Genomic DNA, 24,118 nt, shown 5'->3' with positions numbered 1-24,118 from the left:
AGATAGCTGAAATAGTACCCTATAACCATTTTAAGGTGTATAGCAGCCAGTTGTGTATAAACTAAAATTGAAATGTCAATGAAGTGGTAACAGGACATGGTTAAGAACTTGCATTTTCTAACATATTGGGCACTCGATATTATGTCAATTAACTCCATAATGTTGTAAATTGTTGCTGATGTTATGTTGTGGTTTTTCATTGGAGGGAATGATATTCAGCCAGCTCTACTTTCAGACCAGGGATGGTCTCCCGATGAAACTGTTGAATTTATCTGGACAATAAGACGCTGGACTCTATGCATGGTACAAGCTCGCAATGAAGGAATCATGACTGGATACGAACTGTACTACTGCAACAATGTGGAGGAATCCAACATGGGGGAAGGGCAAGGAGAGGGGTTGGGGGAATCCCAGTGCCTATGAAACTGTGTCATAAATTTAAAAAAATAAAATAAATAATAAAATAAAAAAGAAGTCAGTTGGCATCCAATGAAAAGAAATGCATTCCTAAGCAGGCCTCCTGCCATAGTCATTAAGGGACTCAAGATTCCTATTAAATGCTACCTGAATTGGAAATAAATCCTTTTGTAACAATGAAAGCTTGGGATAATTGCACATCTCGTTGACACCCTGAACCATAGGATCATAGAAGGCACCAGCCAGAGCGATTCTACTAAGCAGCTCTTGAGTTCCTGACAACCACCACTACCACATGAGATACTAAGATTATTATTATTTTCAACTACAAAGTGTTGGGGTAATCTACTATATAACAAGAGAGTACCCAAAATATTTTTGCATCTTGAAATGCAGTACTGTTATGACAGTAACACAAAAGAAGACAGTGCCAAAGGAAATAGAGGGGACGTTAAGAAGCAAGTACAAGATGGGGTAATTTTAAGGATAGCTTGAAAATACAGTCTAATGGTGTTTTCAGGGGCTGCCAATGGGTAGACTAGAGTCCAAAATCATATAACCAAGAGTAATACATTGTAAAACTTGTAAAATGTGCCTACAGAATTTGCCTTTCAGGGACAAGCCACAGATATGCTATATTTGAAAAAAAAATAGCAAATAACATAACTGCAGAACAGTTATACTGTGCATGCAAGGTTGCTGGTCATTCAGGAAATTCCTTTCCATGGTGTAGCTCCAGTCATAACGTTTTACTGGAAACTGGCAGCATCCATGTTAGTGAAAACATTATGTTGTTTACACCAGTGGTTTAGTTTTCAGTAGAAGAGTGGGCAGTTTTGTCCCTTAGGAGACATTTGATCCTTTATAGAGACATTTTTGGTCATCACAACCAAAAGAGCATTGTCATTTTTGGGCAGAAGACAGATTTGCTCAACAAACTACATTGTACAGTCTCCTGAAACAATGGAATACCTCTCCCACAATGCCAATATTTCTAAGGCTGAGAAACCTTGGCCTAGACAAATAAAGACTTGCAAATTTTGAATTACAGTATATTAATTCATCTTTATTTTTCATGCGCTACTTTTGTAAAATTTACAAGTATTTGCTAGCAGGGACCAAATGTAAGGATAGTTCTAATCTCATTTGCCTGAAAGAACAACACTAAGTCTTCTACCATGATCTTTCAAATACAATTTTATTATGTATTTAAATGCTTGTTCAGAACTACATCTTACTTTGATTTCCATTTTCCCTAAGTTAAAATACTGGAAAAGTCTTTTAAAATTAGAAAAGCCCCTGATTTATTCTGGGCACTTATAAAACCATATGATGATTGGGAGAAAAGGAGTCTTGAGAACTTTTTTCTCTTACATGAATGTTTATTTTTATTGATTTTAAATTATTTTATTGAAATATTATCAATATTTCATTCTGAAAAAAATAATCTCATAAATTAATTTGTGCCTACTAGACAGTCCTACGGCGTAGTTCTCATTTATATATTTGTTAATAAGAGCTCTTTTGTACTACTCTGATTCATTCAAACCCAAAAAACTAGTTATTCTGTAAGGAAAAACAATGAACAGGTTACTTGATGCTGTCATCAAAATGATTTTATTTTTATTGTTGCCTAGAGATAAAGTGTGTATTTCCCAAGTGTGTGTTTCATACAAAGCTAGCTTGAAGCATTACTATTACAGTACATAATCATTTTTCTAGTAATAGCAACACAAATATCCTCTGATTTGGCATTTGTGCATATAAAATATTTTAAAGTTTTTTTTTTCCAGTGGCCAACTGAATATCCATTAAGAACAAGAAAAATTACTAGGTGAAAGTACTGTAAAATTTAAGTTGCAATTAAGGTAAAGACATTTAGATTTACTGAATTTAAAATATGGCAAGGCAAATTTAAGGCACTACCTTGCAAGGCATGATATATCAATCTTGCTTTGTTAAATTTCAGTTTCAAAGAGATGGTACTATTTTAAGTGAAAAAAGTTGTAAAAACATACTGTGCATATGCATGAAGTAGATACATTCCCTTTACTAAGTTGATCCAATTGCATGGATTGGATATGTGTGCAAAGACAAACCAAGTTGCACGTCATTGCAGAATTAATGATACATAAGGAATAGGAGATCATCTTGCCTTTATTCTTTATTTCTTTCAGGAATGAAAATAACAGATATTACTTCTCATTTTCAGAAATGAAGTAAAACCAGAAGTATAACTCAGATTTCCCAGTACTCAGTTCTTTAGTGACTTTACATTTGTAAAAGACTTCTAAGAAACTTACTGTAGTGATCAAATTCATAAACTAAAAAAAAAAAAACTTGGGAAAGCTTTTGAGAAAGAGGACTTTGTACAATATTTTAAATGCAGTCCATTCAGAGAATTGGTCCTGGAGAGCCTGAGTGCCTCCTCATGCAGCCTACAAGTAAACTTTCCCACTTGGAGGGTATCAGTAACAAGTCTTTCGGTTAAAACCAGTGGTGACATGCAAAAAGAAAACAGTACACGTTCATTCCAGTGAGAGTGTTCCAAATGGGACGACTCACCCAAATACTACTCAGTATTACTCAGTTTGGGACCGTCCACAGTGGAGAACAAATGTCCTTAATTTACATGGATCTAGATGCTTACAAGCTGAAACAAATAACCCAAGTAATGAAAAGGTAACTGAGAAGTAAATGCTAAGTCCAACATAGTGCTGGTTTCCTCTCTGTCACCCCCTTGGGTAAGTCTTTGGGGAATATGTATGTTAAAGAGTAAGACGTGTTCTTTCGTAAACCGGTGTGTTATCCTCTCAGGAAAGACTTTCTCAACCACAAACCCCTATTACAGAATAGTGTCATTATCACTCCTAGCCCTCTTGCCATGCTTCCATCGTTTGGCATAGGGATTCTCAGCATGACATATTATTGTTGACCACCTGTCTTCTCCACAGGCACAAGAGCCCTGTTTTGCTCATCACGTTTTCTGTAATTACTAAGGGAATGCACATGGTTGGATTTTGGTCTATACTTTTGGAATAAAAAGTTACAGTCTCAGTCAATAATGAATGGCACATACTAAAAAAATGACTCATTTATCATGAGGAAAATTTACCATACCCAACAGAATCAGCAACGTGAATCACATTAAACTTGTTGACAGCTGCAAAGAAAATTCCTAGATTTTGACACTTCTTAAAATGATATGGATTATATGCAAATTCTGTTTAAAAGAACATATGAAAATATGTACATGTAGATTTTCATACATATGTATATATACATATATTTATATTTAGTGCTTACAGGTATAAATATGTGTTTTATTTTCCTCTTAAACATTTGAATATAGTATGTTATATAGTGCCTTTAAAAGAGAAATCTATTTGCAGATTTTTTTTCCCCAAACTCATTCTCTTTCCAATACTTTAAATTTTAAAAACTGAATTGAACAAATTTCTAGTTTATCATAACCTTCTTGTATACGTATTAAAGAACTGATTTAACTAGTGTGCATATTCAGGAAGACAAATAGTAGGAACGGTTGCAAAATATGTTAAGGAGTGACATTTCTTTTGTGTAAAAAAAGGGGCAGTTAATAAAAGAATCTGATTCTTTCCCTGTTCAGAACCAAAACAGAAGGACTTTATTTCATTTTTTCAGATTCTGATGGATCTTGATGCAGCAAGGATAAAAAAGAATTATGCGAAAGAGCTATTTCTAAAGAGCAGTTGTGCCGTTTACCTTGTGATGAAATATTACAGGACAGGTCCAAGTGGTTCAGGGTTCTGCTAGTCTGCAGAGATAAGGCTAATGAGGCCCCATTTATTACTGTCGCTGTCTTGTGTTGTCGATATGAATTCTCTGGTGTTTAGAGATCAGCAGGGAGGCTGGTTTTGATGAAAACCTTTATTCTGATTGTTGAAACAATCAGCCAAAGAATTAAAATACAATCTCTGAACAGTAGTTATCAAATAACGCAAGCCACATTTTCTGAGCTTCCTTGATTCATCCAGGTCCAATGCTTGCATGAATATATATTTCCTACAGAGAAGTAATACAAACCCTATATTAAAATATCAAGACTGTCACTGCTTAGATGGCAAGTTACTTGACTTCACTAGATTCTGATGCCCTTTAGTTGTTACTAAGTGTACTTCGAAAACACTTCTGTGAAAGAATAATTTGGGGATACAACTTCAGTGACCAGCACATAACAAATACTCAATAAATGTTAGCATTTCAAATTAGCTCTTGCTTCCCACCCTACCTGAGGAAAGGCTCTTCCCTGTTACCTCAAGGACAGACAATTAAAATAACCTCCTGGCTGGTATTCCTATCTTTGGTTTTTCAGTTCTTGAATGTTTATAATAGTAACCTTCACCAGGAGCAGAATTTAAGAACATACAAAAAAGCCTAGAAAGACACAGTGGGAGAGTGGAGAGGCGAAGGTGCAGGTTAAACTATCACTTACAAAGCCAGTACATGGACTGAGTACAGGTACAAGCTTTGCTGCCCTGCATCTGATCCAATTCCCTACTAATGTGCTTGGGAAGGCAAAAGATTACGGCCAAGGTGCCTAGGCCCTTTGCATTCATGTGGGAGACATGGATGGGTTTTCCTGGCTTTTGGATTCAACCAGGCTGTGGTGATCATTTGGCAAATGAACTAAAACATGGGAAATTGCTCCTTTTCTCTTTCAATCTACCTTTGAAACAAATAACTAGCTTTTAAAAAGAAATTATCTGGGGAGAAAAAAAAATATGATCAGCAGCTTTTATAAAGCACTGACTCTGAGTTAGGCCTTTTTTAAACACTCTACAACCACTCATAAATTTAATTCTCACAATAGTCCACCAACAGATATCAAATATATCACTCAGATAAGAAAACAGAAGCACAGATGAAAATTGCTCAATCAAGGTCACATAGTTGTAAAAAATTAATATTCACATTTTATAGTGACATAGGCAGTAATAATCAAAACAAAGAAGAGATCATCCAGATCTGTATAAGCCCACATCAATTCAGAGTTGACAATAGCAGAAGCAGATTCAAATGATGCACTCTAGATCCAGAGCACCTGCTCTCAACCTTGCTGTTAGAACATATGGGATCCCGGGCATGCAAGGCGAGGACCTTAAACACTGTGTCACCGCGCCGGGCCCTCTGGAAGAATTTTATTTCATTTTCAAAGATGAAAGAAAGCTTTGAGGGTTATGTTATCCTAGGCCGACAATTTTTTTCTTTTAGAATCTGGAATATGTCACTCCATTCTCTTCTTGCCTGTAGAGTTTCCTGTGAGAGATCTCCTGTGAGCTTAATTGGCATTTCTTTATATGTCAACTGATGTCTTTCACATGCACATTTAAGGATCTTTCCCTTATGTTCAACTGAAGAGAGTTTGATAATCATGTCTTGGTGAAGATCGCTTTTGATCAAGCCTGTTGGGAGTTCTGTGTCCCTCCTGGATCTTGTTTCCCAATTCTTTCTCCAGATTAGGGAAATTTTCCTTGATTATTTCATTAAATACATTTGCAAACTCAGCTTCTCTTTCTGCACCTTCAGGGACTCCCATAACTCTTATATTTGGCCTCTTAATAGTGTCTTTCAATTCTTGAATACTTTTTTTGGCCTGATCCAGCTCTGCTTCCAGCTTTTTGTTTGCTTCCCCCTGGTGACAGGAGATATCTGCCAATTCTGAGATTTTTTCTTCTGCTTGCTTCACTCTATTTTGGAGACTCTCCACTGTACTTGTAATTTGCTCTACTGTGTTCCTAATTTCTGATATACCAGCCTGGATTTGCTTTACTGCTTCCTTAAATTCTTTGAACTCTTGCATGAGCTTCTCATTTTTGACCAGAATCTTTTAAAATGAGTCTTACGGATTCTGTGTCCCCCATTTTCTCGATGTCTTCCTCAGTGAACTCTGAGGTTGGCATAGGGTTTTGCTCCTTTGCAGGGGAGTGCTAAGTAATATTCATTGTGCCTTTGTCTCTTCTTTTGCTCTTGATCATTGTACTTCTGGTGAGCAGAGTCTTCTTTGGGCAGGTTTCTAAGCTGTCACCCACAGGTCTACTATGCGATTTTACTTATTGCAGTTGGTACACACCTTTTTGCTTGCAGCCACTTGTGCCACAACCTCCAGCAAGTTCCAGGTCTGGGTTCTTATATCAGATATCCATCATGGTCTCCACAGCCCCACCTCTTGGCTCACCAGTCTCCACCTCCTGTGATACCGTGCTGAGGCTGCATTGTTGTCTCTGCAACCTTTTTCCCTCTTCTGGTTGGAGTGGGTTCCAGGATCAGAGAGACACCAGGTGTCCTATCTAGTTAGGTTGTTGGTGGCACTGATCTTGCAAGAACCTGTTGGTTGTTAGGTCTGGGTGCCACACGGACCTATTTTGACTGGTACAATGTCACAGTCGGTATTATTTTCCTGCAGGACCTCAGCAAGCTCTCGCGAGCTCAGCACATGCGCAGTTCTCTGTTGTCCCCTGCAGTCCCAAAGCTACGGCCACAGTGCACAAAATGGTGCCCGGCATGCTACCACAACAGTTCTTGATCTGCTGGCCATCAGATCTGAGGGCTACCCAGACATGCCCCAGATGGAACCTGTAGAATGCCACGTTGTTGCAGTTCACCGAGTCAGAAATGAGCTCACTCCGCGCTCAGCGCATGCTCAGTCCTTTCCCTTGCCCTTTTCTCCTTACGCAAAATGGCACTTAATTTGGCTCTAGGGGGCTGCCTGGGCTATGAAATTCACTCTGTTCTCGCACTGCCTGAGATGTGCTGCTTTGTCTCTGCTTCTGGTCAAATCAAAGGGACCAGCAGGACGGACAATTCTTTGTCTGGGTTCACCTCCCAAGCTCCCAGTGAACGTCCTTTCCCACCTGGTTGCTGGTGGAGTTCTGTCTGCTGTTGGAGTTCAGATGGCCGAGCTGGAGTATCATTCACTGCACCACCACACTGCTGTGCCCGCTGCTTTCCTGTCAGTCTCCAGGTACCCCTCTGCTGTTGTTCTGTCCTTTCCTATTTCCTGAAATATGTCCTCTCTGCTTCATCCTGATTAAATGTTTCTCCATCTGATTAAATTTGTCCTTACCCTATTCCACCATCTTGATTCTCAAGGAATCAAAATATCTTGACAGCAGCTTTCCTGAGCACAGACTTTGGAAATTTTTCAACAGATCTTGATACAGACTAAAGGTAAAACTGCAAGAACAGTGCTTTCGTTCATCGCCACATTTTGTGCTATCCACATTTGTAATTCTGGAACTCTCAAAGATAATGTATTTAGAAGTTCCAGAAGTGTAGCACTGGAGACTTTTATTGCCTCTGTCAGGGTCCCTCCTGACATCCATTCCCTTTGAGTTGCCCTGCTTAAAGTTCAGTATTTCTATTTTGTCTCTTTCCCAGCTGCCAAGGATCTCCTTGGCTTAACTGGGGTTCTACTCTGTAGGCTCTCTCTCTACTGCACCCATGCTCCAAATGCCATGGTTTGGTGTGCCTGTTCATGAGGTCTCCACTTTGTAAAAGAGAAAAGAAACTGTTCATACTTTGCAGAGATTCTATTTGTATTCAAAGTATGTCCTGTGAACAAAAAGACTTAACCAAAAGAGTAAAATGGAATAAACCTTTTAAGTTGTGCAAAATATTTTGGTAGTGACAGCAGTTTCTATCCCTGGCTGCACTTCAGAATGATTAGAAATGCCTTTTCCTCATTACTTCAACTGTAAAATAGAAATCACAGTGATCCTAGGATTTGAAGAGTACAAATTTTTCAAGGTCAGTCCCTGATGATTTCCAGTCATTACCATCTATCACAAGCATGATAAGCTGTATTTATTATTTAAAACTATTTACTCATCTGAGTGTGTCTGTGTGTGACAGAGAAAGAGAGAAAGAACAAGAGAGAAATACACCTGCTAGTTCACTTCCTAAATGCCTGCAATGGGAAAGGGGTGGGAGATGCAGGGATGGACAGGAACCCAACTACTTCAGCTTTCCTGTCACATCCTGGGACATCCTTCAGCAGGAAGTTGGAAATCAGAAGTGCAGCTGGGACTGTAACCCACTCTGACACTGTGATATGGAATGCACACATCCTGATGATTGTCTTAAGCATGAGTACTAATGCCCACCTCTTCTCCCTAAAGGCTAAAAGGATAAATTGAATCCCCCCTACATTTCACCATTTTAAATTATTAAAACAGCTATCATTTTTCCTCTTAGCAAATCAGATTGCACTGTTACACTCCTTGCACTGTTACACTCTTTATTAATAGCTTCCCCTCTGCATTTTCATGTATAAGCTTTAGAGTATTTATTTAAAAAGTAAAATAAAAATAAAAATTCTTTCTTTGGTAGTGTTTCATACTAAATCCTTTTGATTTCCTATAAATGAATTGGCAGAGAGAACTTTATAGTTTGATGTTTAAAACAATAAGGAAGTACTTTATTTTATGGATTGAGATTCAGCAGCTCAATTTGTTTTGTGAAGTAACTAAAAATTTACTGTACTCTTTAGCATACATTAATAAAAACTAAACAATTGGAAAGTTCTAAGTAAATATTCACTCACACAGAAATGCCTTCTATCTTATCAGATGCAAAGTCCAACTGCTGGCATTGAAGAAATGATAACACAATGAAGGAAAACGAACAGAAATGACTTCTACTTTCCCCATTTCCAACTTGACCTTGCTGCAGGGTACTTTTAGAATTACCTGATAGTTATAAAGTGAAGAATTTCTATTATCAGAGGTCAAAATGTCCTCTGGGTAGATTTATAGTATAGAGTAAAGGATTTCAGGGTGTTCTATAATTTTAAAAATGTAAATATAATCAAGTAGACAGCCAATGCCCTGAGAAGACTATATCAGAATATTTTTCTCTTATGGCTTAATAATTGTTGACATTAGAAAATCCTTTAGACTGAGATAGGATAGAACCGAGGGACAAAATCTGTTTGCCAAACAGTTCTAGGCATTATTTGAGTTATTCTTTATTTTTATAACAATCCATCCTTTTGTGAAAAGGGAATATGACCTCCATGCCTCAGAACAGCTTCACCAGGTGCCTCCTAAAGGCTATAATTTTAGTCTTAGTCTTTCTCAGTTCAAATAGCCCAGCATATTTTTTAAAACACATTCTTGACTAATTTAAAAATGCATGGTTTAAACACTTCTATATGAATGTACATGGCACACAAGTTCCCCTCCTATGTCATGAAGATGATGATAATATTGATTCACACCCAAAAAGCATGGATTCTTTCACCTATTGGCAGCAAACCAATCGCTATTACCAGAGCAGTGGAAGAGAGTTTATTCACAAGGGACAGAGCAATGATTTGGATAGCTGTGAGGCAGGGGTCCAAGAATTTGAGCTATATTCTGCTGCATTTCTCAGGCCATTATCAAGAAGCTGGGTCACAAGCAGAGCAACCGGCTTTCTTCCCTGTATTCATCTACTTCCCTCTTGAATACTTGGCATGGTACTTGTTTTCTTGACCAATTTCAGATATTAGATGTTTTTTCAATGATTAGAGATAATAAGACTTCCTGATTCTATAAAACAGAGATACAATCATCATGTAAAATATTATCAGATGCTCTGTCTCATAGTATGCTAGGAGCAAAAAAGTACCATTTTAGTCAAAAAGTGAATAAAAGTAAGCAGAACATTATATCCCCATAGAATATCTCTCTTCTTAAGGCAAGTTATTTTTTTGTAATTTCTAAAACAATGCATACCCCCCCCCAAAAGTAGTAACTATATGTGTTCACAAGTAAGATGCTGTAAGAGAATGAAAAGCAATTACTAAAGTGGTAAAGTGGTAGAACGTTGGCTTTGAGGAAACCAAGAGTATATAGTCTAAATATAGTCTATTTATCTACTCACATAGCAAATATAGTAGTCTATAGTCTGCCAGTTTTTACTCCAACAAAATCTTCTGCAGTTTAGCTGTGTTGTAAAGCAGCAGAGGATGGCCCAAGTCCTTGGAACCTTGCACCCATATGGGAGACCTGGAAGAAGCTCCTGGCTCCCAGTTTCCGATCAGCTCAGTTCTGGCTGTCATGGTCATTTGGGGAGTGAATCAGGGATGCAAGACCTTCTCTATGTATTTTCCTTTCTCTCTGTAAATCTATCTTTAAAAAAATAAATATATACATATATATATAATATACATACTACAAGAAAAAACTTACTAACACATCCTTTCCATTGTTCCTGTCCATAGAACCCTCTGTTGTTTCCCAATATTCGCAGATAAATAGGAAAAGTGAGTTATATTTGTTACACTACGGTTTTCACCACTATCTTCTTTGTAGTATTTACTACTTTGATAGTGTTAAGCTATGTATCAGTATACAATGGACCAAATAATAAAACTATTTTAACTATTTATTATATGGTGGAAAACAGCAGGGCGATAACAGGGATCCCTGTGTCTATGGATCCATATAATGACAAATGATAAAAGAAAAGGTTAAAAAAAACTGGAATTCTATACCCAATAAAAATATCAAACAAATTTGAAGTCAAATTAAATACATTTTCATATATTCAAGATTAACAATTATCTCCTTGAAATCATCCTCCAAAAATGTGTTTCATTCATTTGTATTCCTGACAGGTCAAAAAACAAAATAAGGATGAGAAGTCTGGGTAAATTTGTTGAAATTATGCAACAAAACTTCTATGTAACCAATGACAATAAAAACAATAGACTTTACTAAATTTCCCTTACATAGAAAATAGATTCCACTCAAGATTCAATATGATTAGTATGCTGAGAAACACTACAAATATGACTCAATGTAAGGGGTATTTTGTTGCCAATAATGATAAAGAACAGAAGCTCTTCACATAGCGCAAAATTCTGCTTAAGGATCCCAAAGACCACATAGTGAACACACAAAAATACAATAAAGTTTTGAACATTAATAACAGAATATTCTATATACTACAGTCCCTTTTATGCAGGATTGTACCCCTTCTTTTCATATTGTTTATGCATAACAGTCACTAAATTCACACAGTATTAATGTTTCATGAGGTTGACTTCTAGTTATTAAAAGCAGATTTCAGTAAAAATACAGAAGATAATATAAAATGAAATAATGTATGGCAAGATGGCTGATGGAGCCAGTAATGGGGAATAACAACTTCTCCTCCACCTGAGGCACTGGTATCCCCTATGCACCAATTCCTGGCTCAGCTGCTCCAATTCCATTGCAGCTCCCTGGTTATGTGAAGTGACAGAGGATGAGCCCCTACACCCACATGAGAGCCTTGGAAGCAGATCTTGGCTTTAGATCAATGCCATCTCTGGCAGTTGCAGCCACTGGGGAGTGAACCAGCATACAGAGGAGCTCTTATTCTCTGCCTCTCCTTCTCTTTGTAACTCTGTCTTTCAAATAAAAATAAAATCAATGATTCAAAGAAAAAATGAACTTTAGCTGACATCATTAGACAATGACATGGCTGATAAAATTTAGTAAATATAAAGTGCAAGGAAAATAAAAAACACAACTGCACTAGTTTTCTCATGTTTAATAATGTGAAATTACACAGTAGTGTTCAATTACAAAAATCAGGAAACATATATTGATGAATGTAAAGTCCTAAATAAGATGCCAAAAATCACAATAATATAAATAATAAATATTGGGTGCTAATAATCATGAAGTTGAAACTTAGGTGTGATGATCTAAGCTCATTATCCCTTAGTTAGCAGATATAGTTTAAAGTTGATAAATCATGAAATTAAAAGTAAAGCACATAATTTAGAGAGTCAGAGGTAATCACGAATGAACTGAAAACAGCAATCTCTTGAAATAGTTAAAACTGCCGATCAGAGGTGGCAGTGATAGAAGAGGCACAAGGGGAACTGGACCATTTCAAGACTGTTGCATTTTTCTTAGGAATAACCCGGTCATTGAAAGACAAGACATTAGATGATCATATTTGATTTCCAAAATAAATATCTGGCTATAGTGCAGGGAAGTCAGTATTTGGAATGCTGAGGCTTCAATGTATATGGTTCATTTCATAACTACTGCAACTATCCATGACTGTAGTGGTGTCTTCCAAATGGGAAAATGAGTAACTTGCCCCAGTTTTCTCATTTCAGTACAAGCCCCAGAAAAATATGAAGAGCCTAATGCTGAAAAGGAAAGTAGTAAATTCTGAGTATATAAATGAATAAGTGATCTCATTGTTCCACTTTAAATCACTATGCCGGGCCCGGCGCAGTGGCGCAAGTGGTTAAGGTCCTTACCTTGCACGCCTGGGATCCCATATGGGCGCCGGTTCTAATCCCAGCAGCCCCACTTCCCTTCCAGCACCCTGCCTGTGGCCTGGGAAAGCAGTCGAGGACGGCCCAAAGCTTTGGGACGCTGCACCCACGTGGGAGACCCGGAAGAGGCTCCTGGCTTCGGATCAGCATAGCGCTGGCCATTGCACTCACTTGGGGAGTGAATCATGGGACGGAAGATCTTCTTCTCTGTCTCTCCTCTCTGTGTATCTGCCTTCCCAATAAAAATAAAATAAATCTTAAAAAAAAATCACTATGCCAAAAGTAACACCCAAATATCTCTTCGATATATGGCTCCATTCTTTTTAAAAGCAAATTATCTCTTTTTGCTAATCTCTATCCCCAAATAAGGAATATGAGTCTTGTTTGCTGTCAACTACAATATTGAGGAAATTGGTAAAAATATAGAAGAGGAAAAGGTTTGGAAGAATGGAAGGGTGTGAAATAGACTCTGAATTGTCTAATATGCATTTACTCTAAGAGAGATTTACATAACTAAAAGAATAAACTTTGTATTGAGGAGTTGAGATGAAACAAACAACTAAAGTTGTAAAGAAGTAGAAAACAGTGAACATGGAAGAAAATGAATAAACTACAATATTAAAGACACCATATTAGAAGACACAGATTGTGAAACCTGCAAATGAATGTACTGAAGTATATATGCAACATGGATTTACACAAACCTGCATACATACAAACCCCATCAATAGAGAGAAGTCATTATTCACATTAAGTGACTCATGTGCCAAAGAAAGTTGAACATCCATACAAAAGTCCATATGTAAATCTGTGTGTGCGTAAGAGTTGCAGGTGACTACCAATGTCCATCACACAGTTCAGAATACAAACAGATGTCACTAGGTAGCTGTGCTTTTCTCAGTGCAGTTTCCAGTTGCTTCTGCTTTTACTGCACCTGACTGTCCATGATGTATGTGCTATACTTACATTACCTATTAAATATGTATAATAACCAATGACTTCAGCCAAAAACCTCAACACATTAATTTGAGTGAAAAAAAGGGTTTAAGAAGCATGTTATATGAACGTTCTTCGCATTTGCCTTTTAGCTGGCAATGTCCTGCTAACGTACTTTTAGTAAACACTTGCAGGAACTATTATCCTTGCTTTTACCTTCCCACATAAAATTGTATCTTTTCTTCCCTTAAATTTGTTTTTAAGATTGTAAAATGATGGGAACACAATGTCTCTTTCTATTAGCTTTTGTAGGCATAACTAATAAGATATGCTTCCAGCTGAGAGACTGAATTTTAAAAGCTGATGTTTGGAGTTCATAATAATAAAATCAAAAAGAACAGATCTTGAAGTAGATTCAAATTAAAGAATATTTTTACTAAAAAAGAAATTTCCTGTGCACAATTTTATCTTCTTGTTTATAATATCTTCCTGTACATACTATATAGAAATATCTAAACATATCAAGCAAACTTATCAAATACAGGCATTTTCATATTTCATGGATTATTAGTAGTATGTGATAACACCGAGACATATTTTGGCTATCATTTATACAGAATTCAATCACGAGTTAAAGATGCTAACAAACTCTCGATGAGCACATCATTTTGTATTAATAGGACAATATTGAAGTACTGAAATTGTGATCTCAGAAAGAAATGTATCTAGACCTGTCTTTAGTGCAGGTCACCAAGCTCCATTTGGAAGACCTGCGGTCTCTGTGAGCAAAATGATCCTATTGCCTGAGAGATATTTTTAGGCTTACCTGACTTTTTCACCAGTGTAAGACAAGTATGTCTTTTGCCCTTAGCAGGGAAGCATACTGAAATCAGAAATATCAATTTAGACTTCCTGATGATGAGGAAAACCAACCAACTCTTAATTTATTTACGAATTTCAGGAAGAATCAACTACTCATGCTTGTGAAAGAAGAAGAAAGCAAGAAAAATAGAGAGTCCTCCTATAGAATTCACTGGATGACTACCTAGAAGAATTCTGGAACCTGTAGGTTTCCATTTGCTAATGTTCTTGAGATTCATACCATATTATCCTTGGTTTTAGTTATCTCCCCAGCTTGTAAAAATAGATACATTAGAATTCAAAGAAGTCGAATCTCTAAAGGAAAGTCAGCTCCTTAAGTGACAGGAACATGCCAGCAAAGCAGTGGCCAAAGATGAGAACAGGATGCTCAATGCAGGACTGTGCTATCCGGCCTTCAAAATGACTTCTAAAAATTGGCTGTACAATGCTACATTCTATACGTCTCTACTGCTGTAACATGTATATGTTGAAACCAAATCCCCAGTAGGATACTACTCAATGGTAGGGTCATTGGGAGGTGACTATGTCATGAAGCCAGATCCCTCATAAGCGGAACTGGCACCCTTACAGAGAGACTCCCACAAAACTACCTTTCCCTTTTAGCATGTAAGAAAGCGGACACCCTGACTCCAGGCATGAGTCCTCACCAGGTCTGGAATCTGCTAGTGTCCTGATCTTGGGTTTCTTGGCCTCCTTTTTGTTGCTTACAAGCCATTCCATTTATAGTTCTATTGTATCAGTACCAAATGGCTAAGGTCTATAATTCCCCACATTTATTAGGGCCGGTTTCTATCACCAACAGAATACTAATTACAATGGTAAAACTGATTTCAGACTCCCAAGCCAAAGTCAAACATGTCACTGAAACTGCCATATTATTAGTCTTCTGAGTTGGTTGTCTGAAAGAAAAAAGCTGCGAAGCCACTGGAATTCTCAAGTATCAACATAAAGTCAGAAGTGATGAGGAAGTGAGAACCCCCTTCTGTAGTCAGCATCAAATTCCTAGCCCTGAGAAGGACACACCTCATCCAAGCCCAGGGAAGATCTCAGCTCACAATCCCTTTAGCCAGCATCCTCTGCATTCTTGAAGAAAGCCACTCAGAGTGTTCCAAATTCCTGACGGACAGAGATGGCAACCATTTATTACTTCAAACACCTAGGGTTTAGAGTAATTAACAATACTGCCCTTGATAACTGGTACAATGATATAGAGTCACTAAGGGGGAACGTGCATTTGACAGGTTGCAAAAAAAAATCAGATAAGCATCAGTTAGAAAACAGACCACATTAATTAACAAGCATACAATACTTAAATCTATTTCTTTCTTGGGTGCATACTAACAATCCATACAATATTAAGACATTATCATTTAATTTAAAAGTATGTGTTTGGGAAATAGCTCACTTGGGTTAACATATTTGCTACTCTACTACATGATCTTCAGCAAATTACTTATCTCTTTGGAAACTGTCACCATTTTTCCTCCTTTATAAAATGAGTAGACAAAAAATACTTTATAATTAGCTATGAATATTAGATAACATATTCCAACAAAATATAATGCATTTTGAATTTCTACCATGTTAATACTTGTTCTATGTGATATCCACATCCATATGGAGGCACTGACACATACACGTATGTATGAATGTGTGTATATATATGTATATATATGCATATATATACACACACATATATACATGCTACTTCAATCCTTATGAAATATGTACCACAATAAATTCAACTTCATGCCTTAGGAAACTAAGGCAAAATTATAAAGTTTAGTGTTGCGATCCAAATCCAATTTGATATCAGAGTATACATATTAAACCATTAGAAACAGCTTCTTCTAACAAATTAGGGCATGCCCTGAATAGTTATTTGATATTATTAAGAGATCATGAAAGTTGAAATTGATAGTAAAATATCTATAATCTTTTATTCTTGATGAAATTATATTTACTTAGGGAAAATTTGATATTAATAAAGTTATAGAATAGAGTTTTTATAGAGATCATTAAAATGAATATTATCAAGCTCTTAATTTTAATGCAAATTTAAAATGTTACATGAAAAACAAAAGAAGGAAAGAGAGAACAATGGAGAGGGAAGAAAGAAAGGAATGCCATTATATTCTTTCTTAGAATTACATCTGAAATATACTTAATATGTTAAAAAATTTTTTAATGAAAACCAAATTTTTTAAATGAGTATTATCATATAAAAATAAAATGGTACCATGAATTCAGTAATCCAAATTAAACTGCCACTATTTTATGGCATGTTCACTCAGTCTTTTTTATTTACATGTAAATGTCACACATATGTACTTAGTATAAGTTACTTTTATTACTTAATGTTGCCATGAATATAATTTCTACAATATTTTATTTCACATTAGAAATAATTTATGAAAAACATTCTCAGATTATAGGATGTTAAAACTGTTCTGACTTTTCAACTATGATATGTAATTCATATAGTGAACTCATCTAGGACTCCAATAGAAAAGTCGACTTTACAATGTCTAACTTGTGGTTGGGTTTACCTATAGCCTATTTGTATTACTTCCTCATGGTTCAGTTTGTATGTTTTTCTTTATGGCTTTCAGTCTTGTGAAGTAGTTGCCATACTAGAATTTTAAAAAATTCTCTTGACTTAATTCAATAGCCTAATATTGTAGGACAATTCTAATTATACATAAAGTGAGATAACCATATAAAACCTGGTGCAGAGAGACATTTCTTAAAGTTTACAAAACTCTGTAATGCCTTCAGCAGAGAGCAGGGTTTAAATACACAAAATATATGGGATTCCAGTTGACTCAATTGGCATGTGCGATAATATATATATATTGTTTTATGCAACTGGCTTACACTAAAACCATTTGGGCATGAGCACATAGGGTGAAACCAGGGCTTCAAAAAGCTTAATTTGTTAATGTTCTACAATATGAAAGGCCTCAAACAAGTTATAATTGGAAAGATATTAGTTTGTAGTATATCATTCCCAGGCAAGAAGAGTTTCTTTCTGTAAGATTTCAAGAATCTTATGACCTTTGCAGAGTGATACCTTAAATTAGTTCTCAACATTTGGTAAAATTAAATAAGGAAAATCAAGCAGGCTGTTTTAAGGATTAGGGAAGGTCTGGGGATTAATAGGTCCAGACCTAAACTGGCATCCATGATTGCGGAAACAGGTTATTTGTAATGCATTCACTGCTGAATGAAAGGTTTTACATTACAGCTTACTGCAGCTCATTTTCTATTTCTAGTTTCTAATTTATTTTTCCTTTCCTACATAATTGACCAAGTTGCTATGTTTTATCATTTAATCTCTAAGTTACACTATGTACAGAAAAACTATTCAAATATCTATAAAATTACATATTTTATGTTCATGAATCTGCACTCTATTCAATGCCACACTCATCATTCCATACATTTTATTATCTACCTGATTTCCAACCTATGCAGTGTCCAGAACTTGACACAACCTACATAATCCAATTAATATTTGTTATACTCCTTCCCAGCTCTGGCCAAACTTCCTTTAAATCAAGCTAGTATTCTTTCTGTTTTTAAAATAGGCAAATGCCATAGATTGGATCTTCTAATTGATTATTAAGATACTGTTGCCAGCAAAAAAAACAAAACAAAACAAAAAAACCACTTTCATCTTGTCTACCAATTCAAAGTAATTACTTGCTAACAGCTTCCTGCAGCACTGTAGAATGAGGAATTTGTAACAGGGCCAAGGTTAATCAGTCCTCTTTCAAAGATATAAATCGGGTAAAAACCAACAATGCACTTCATGTCTCTGATTCCTAGGTATAACTAATGATTAAAAAATCACTTTCTTTAATTTTCTCTTTTCTATATTTACTTTCCATATTTTTGAGAACCAAATGCAAATTAAGGAAGAAATATAAGAGAGGCAATCAGGAATGCCGAAAGACTACAGGCAAGCAGATACTGCAGTGTGAAAAAGAGCTCTCTACCTTGCTCCGAGGTTTTACTGTCCTGACTTAGCCTCCATCTGTAACAGATCCTCTGCATTTAGAAAGTGGAAGCCAATACTTGGCACAATGGCTCATTAGTATTAATCTGTCAAAATCAGTGCTATGACTTGCGGCAAACCCAAGCTGTCCACCATAGCTCAGTTTTACACTATTGGGCCAATCAATACCTTTTATTTTACTTCATCTTAAAAGTTTATTATAATAATACATAATCATGTAGAACTTAGCTTACACAGCTTTATGGTTTTGGAGAAACGCTATGCATAAAAGTACATAAAGTAAGCATGCACTAAAATTTAACTTTCATTATAATGAAGATAGGATGAAGGGATTTTTCAATAACTACATTTTTTCTCATGCAAAGAATGTAGTCTGTTGTTCCTCTATTTAGGAGAAAAATCTTTGTGGTTATTTTTGAAATGAATTTAATCTTAAAGAGCAAAAGTAGATAGCAGAAATTTCTGATACTATTTGCCAATATTGTCAGTTATCTCTTCACACCTTCAGTGTTATACCTTTCTCCTATTTGATAATGTGAGTTGCAGATCATTTTTAAGCAAACTAAAATATTTTTGACAATGTCAATGGATGATATTGCCAGTAGCTATATGCAAACATTTGTAATCTATACTGACATATTTATATATGCTAAATTAGATTTGCATTCATTTGAACACTAGCTTATATAATAGAAATACATAAATTTAATGTACATATTGTTGATAATCATAAAATGATCTAATAAGAACTAATAATCAGACAATGCTCATACACAATGTTTTAATATAGAAATTACACATATATATGCATTTGGGGACATTGTTATACACATGACAACATTTTACATGTGTTTTAGAGCTTTCAACCTTTTCCTCACTGTTCTTCAGCTCATAGATTTCAGTGTTTTCCACATGCTATCTCAGAAGTTTCATTTGTCCGTGGTTCTAGTCCTAATTTGCTTGAATTGAGAAAAGTACTCAAGAGCAGTGAGCCAAGAAATGTAGGTCTATCTGAAAATTTGTCTGAATTTGCCCTTACTTAGAAATCATCTGTTTATGTTTAATGAATGTAAGAAGAGATTGTATGGATTAGAAGGGATTGTAATTTCAGTGCTTGGTGACTGTAAGAAGGCCTGGGGACACACAGAGCCATACAAAGGAGGAGGCAAGCACTGGAACAACACAGTCATCAACCAAGCAACACAAAACTGCCAGGAGCCACCAGAGGCTAGGGAAAAGTAAGAAAAAAAATTCTCTAAGCATCAGAGGAATCATGCGCAGTGCTCATAGTGTTTTAAGATTTCTTGCCTCAAAAATTAACAAAGGAAATATGCACTGTTTTAAAGCCATAAAACTAATTTATTATAACAATCCTGGAAACTAACATACCAACTGCACAGAAATTGTGTCTTAAAGAGGTCATTCAGATGCAGGTGAGTATCTTTCTCTCTAAATACAGTTTACATGAACCTTTATTTAAAGGTAGTTTACAGAATCTGTAGGGGAAGACCTCAGGGGCATTTTCAAGAAATTGCAAGAGTCCAAAACCATGTAGGCATGACTCTAAATTTTAGTCAGAAGTAAGAGGCTGGAGTGGTTGAGTTTCCAGAAGATCAAGGGAAGCCAGAAAACCAAGGATCCCTGGTTTGCCTGGTAATAATGAAACTAGTGCCTGCAATCTCTCAAATTTGAGGCGAAAAGCAATGTGTGATTCCACTCATTACCTGTACCAAAGGCAGGTGATAACCCAAGGTCAGAACTACAGCAGAGAAAATAGATTAGTCCCAGTTGGAGTCTCCAAGTCTCACGCATCACACGTGAGTCAAAGGGTCATGACTCCATTTTCCTGAGCTGTGTTTATCAGCAACAGCAGATTAGATTATAAAAGTTAGGGCCCTGTTCTTGGTAACTGAAGAGAAAAGGACACTTTGCAATTGACGTATTTGGAACACGCTGTGCTCTACATCCTATTTTTTGTAGCTCACTGCTTATTATTAGATTCACAAAGGGAAGTAATGGAGAAGCAAGAAGGTCATGCCTATAGAATTTGAATATAATTTGATTTATTTCTGTAAAAACAGCTAATGCTTCTTTTTGAAAGAACTTTTTTTTTTCATTTATCTCTGGATGATTCACAAAACCACACTGCAATGTAAGAACAAGATACTTTTCTCCAGATTTTCAGAAAAACATGTGGAAGCTGCTTTAATTAAGGAATATAACATGCAAAGTTTCAAAATACAGTGTAAAGACTCACTAAAAATTAGTGCTTTCCATGGTTTCCCTAAAACCTTTCCTGTTCACCCTTCTACCTTTTCTTCCTTCGTGTTGATAATCAGAGACAGGGCCCGGCGCGGTGGCGCAAGTGGTTGAGGGTCCTCGCCTTGCACCCCCGGGATCCCATATGGGCGCCGGTTCTAATCCCGGCAGCCCCACTTCCCTTCCAGCTCCCTGCTTGTGGCCTGGGAAAGCAGTCGAGGACGGCCCAAAGCTTTGGGAACCTGCACCCGCGTGGGAGACCTGGAAGAGGCTCCTGGCTCGGATCGGCATAGTATCGGCCCGTTGCGCTCACTTGAGGAGTGAATCATCGGACGGAGGATCTTCCTCTCTGTCTCTCCTCTCTGTATATCCGTCTTTCCAATGAAAAAATAATAAAAATAAATCTTTAAAAAAAATAAAAAAAAAAATGATAATCAGAGACAGACTTCCTTAGCAGTTACAGAATCTCACATGCTGCATATTTTAAAAATCCCTAAGTCCTTTTCCATTTTCCTTTATCCTGTGTTTACTAATACTTGTTCTAACCACCAGCATGTAGAACATCATATAAAGTAAGGCATTAAATTTGTTCTCACTTTTACTCTCCACAGAACAGAAAGCTTTATCCTTTAGAATTTCTTTGTGAGCTCATTGTTCTGCAACTTTTCTAGTTTTCCTGCTATGGTCTCAAGATTTCTACCACACAAATTTTCATATATTGAAATTTTGCCACCCCAAAAGAAACAGGATGGACACAATTAAGTCTTGTGGGCATAATCCTCATGAATGGAATTACCTATAAAAAAGTTGTCTTGGAACTTTTACCATGCGATCACAGTGAGATCACCACGTAAGGACAAGAAAACAAGGCTTTGGCAGACACTGACTTGGTCAGTCCTATGATCATAGACTGTGGTCCTGCTCTATGATGTTGGGACTACCCAGGCTCCAGAAGTAAGAGAAACAGCCATCTGTTATCTACAAGCCAGTGTGTGGTAATCTGTCTGAATGCACTCAGACATTTGTCTAATGAAGACTCTGCATATTCTCATTTTTATCTTATTAATAAACACTTAAAAACTGACTAAAGGAATTCCCAATGTCCAAAACTGGAACAACTTGAGCTACAGAATTTACAAAGCATTGCTACGTTGTAATCAAAAATATAAAATTATATCTGTGGGTTTGTGCTAGTATAAATTAATGATCAAATATATACATAAGGGTGATAAAATACACATACATGCATAGACAAAGAATGCCCACAATTTTGAAAAGGAAATTAAAAAATAAGTATGAACAGAACAAAAACTTGTAAAGGAGGCAAACTTAATATCTAAAAAATATATGAAAATATTTTCAATATTTTAAGTAATGATTTAAATGCTAATGAAAATCACAAGGTACTGCTAGATACAGCTATTATTTAAGGCTAGTGGGGTTTGAAAACACATTGGCCTAAGCTACTAAAATTCAATGTGTATAAATTATGACAAGAATTCTACCTCAATGTGCTTATCCAAAAATAGTGTATGCATATGTGCAGCCAAGGGAACATACAAATAAACATTTTATATATGTGCTGAAAATACGAAATGTCTATCAATATTAAAATGCAAAACAATCCATTGAATACTAAAATAGAATACTAGGCAACAATAAAAATCATCAAGCTTCGGCCGTCAGCATCAGTAGGAATCAATCTCATTAACATGTGATGAACCAACTAAACACAGATTATAGGATTTGCTTTGTATAGTTCAACAACAGATAAAACTATAGAGTAATGGTTAGAGATGAGTGCTTAAATTAAACAATTACAAAGAAAAGAAAACCTGTATTGTAAAAGCACAGTGCTTCCTCTGGGATGGGATGGTGACTAAGTTTAGTGAATGGTATTGGGCACACAGGGAAAATTCTCTAGTGTTGGTCGTTACGCTTCCGGATCTGTGAAGTGATTTCATGGCTGTTGATCTTGCACCTCATCATTCATTGAGCTGTAAATTTAACTCCAAACCAGAATGCATCTTAAGTATGAAAATACAAATTATTTTGTGTTTATTTTATTCTATATTTGAAGATTTGGAAACAAGGCACACTTCACTTCAATGCTGTTATTTTTTTTTAAATGCTAACTGGTATAGACCACAGAACCAAAGATCTTAGGATTCATCTGCATAAATACCTAATTTGAAAAGATCTAATCAAAGTGAAAGTGAAATAGACCTTTTTTCTTGAAAAGAGTATATTCACTAGTGATAGCTGGACTCTAATTACAAATTGCTTGTGATTTCCAATGAAACCTTTTACAGAGACAGGACTATAATCACTCTCAGTACCAAACAGTGTCCCATTGTGGTGTCAGACAGGATGGTAATTAACATGATCACAGCTCTAACTGACAAGCATGAGAGCAACGTGGACTGTATTTCTGACCCAGCTGCTCTCAGTGTGGGTACAGGATTGAAAATATCTCCAAGAAATCAATTTCCTCCATCAAAACTGAGCAGACTCAGAGCCGCAGTTCAGGAGATGGATGAGGACAAAAACAAGTCCAACTAATTGCTACCTGGAAAAGGAATACAAAAGGCTCTCTATTCAGTCTTTCCCCTATGGTTTATGTGCAGGTGTTCTAAAAACATGCCAAGAAGCAATGTAATACATCTCAGGATGCACGGAAAGAGGTGAATCACATCTCTTTGAGAAACAAGGGGCAATATCAAAAGTCAAAATTAATGAAAATCATGGTTGTTTATTTGTTAGACATAATTTATTATATACATATTTTCATTTCTAGAAAAGTTGAACAAGGGAATATTTTTAACTGCAACACAGGTCTGACAAAATCTTGGCTATCCTCTAGAGAGTTCCAAATGAGATATCGGCTATCAGAATGGTCTGTGTCAGACCAACATGGGAAGGCCTCCAAAATTATATTTGTTCGGTAACTACTTGTTGGGTTTGTAGGTAGGATGCAACCTAGAATGGAGCAGCTTTGGACAGCTGCAGCAAATCTTAAAGGGTTTCAGAGTTGGAAGCTTCCTATTGAATGCAATGCCCACAGTGTCACAGCAAAGTCTCTGAAAGAATATCATATCACTAATCTGTCAACTACAGTCTGACCCTGGTGCCATTCATATCCACTTCTCTATCAACATTTAAAAGACAGTTTCTTCAGGACTGCTGCAGGCAACAAACCTTACAAGATAGAAGGTGCAGACCTTGGTCCCAGGAAGGCAACTTATACTAATTTGGTTTTCTCCTCTGCTATATATTCTCTGAAGAAAGATATTTCA

The sequence above is a fragment of the Ochotona curzoniae genome, unplaced genomic scaffold, assembly GCF_017591425.1.
Source record: "Ochotona curzoniae isolate NIBS_2020 unplaced genomic scaffold, NIBS_Ocur_1.0 scaffold_4505, whole genome shotgun sequence".
NCBI lineage: Eukaryota > Metazoa > Chordata > Mammalia > Lagomorpha > Ochotonidae > Ochotona > Ochotona curzoniae.
Note: the sequence above shows the minus strand (reverse complement) of the source record.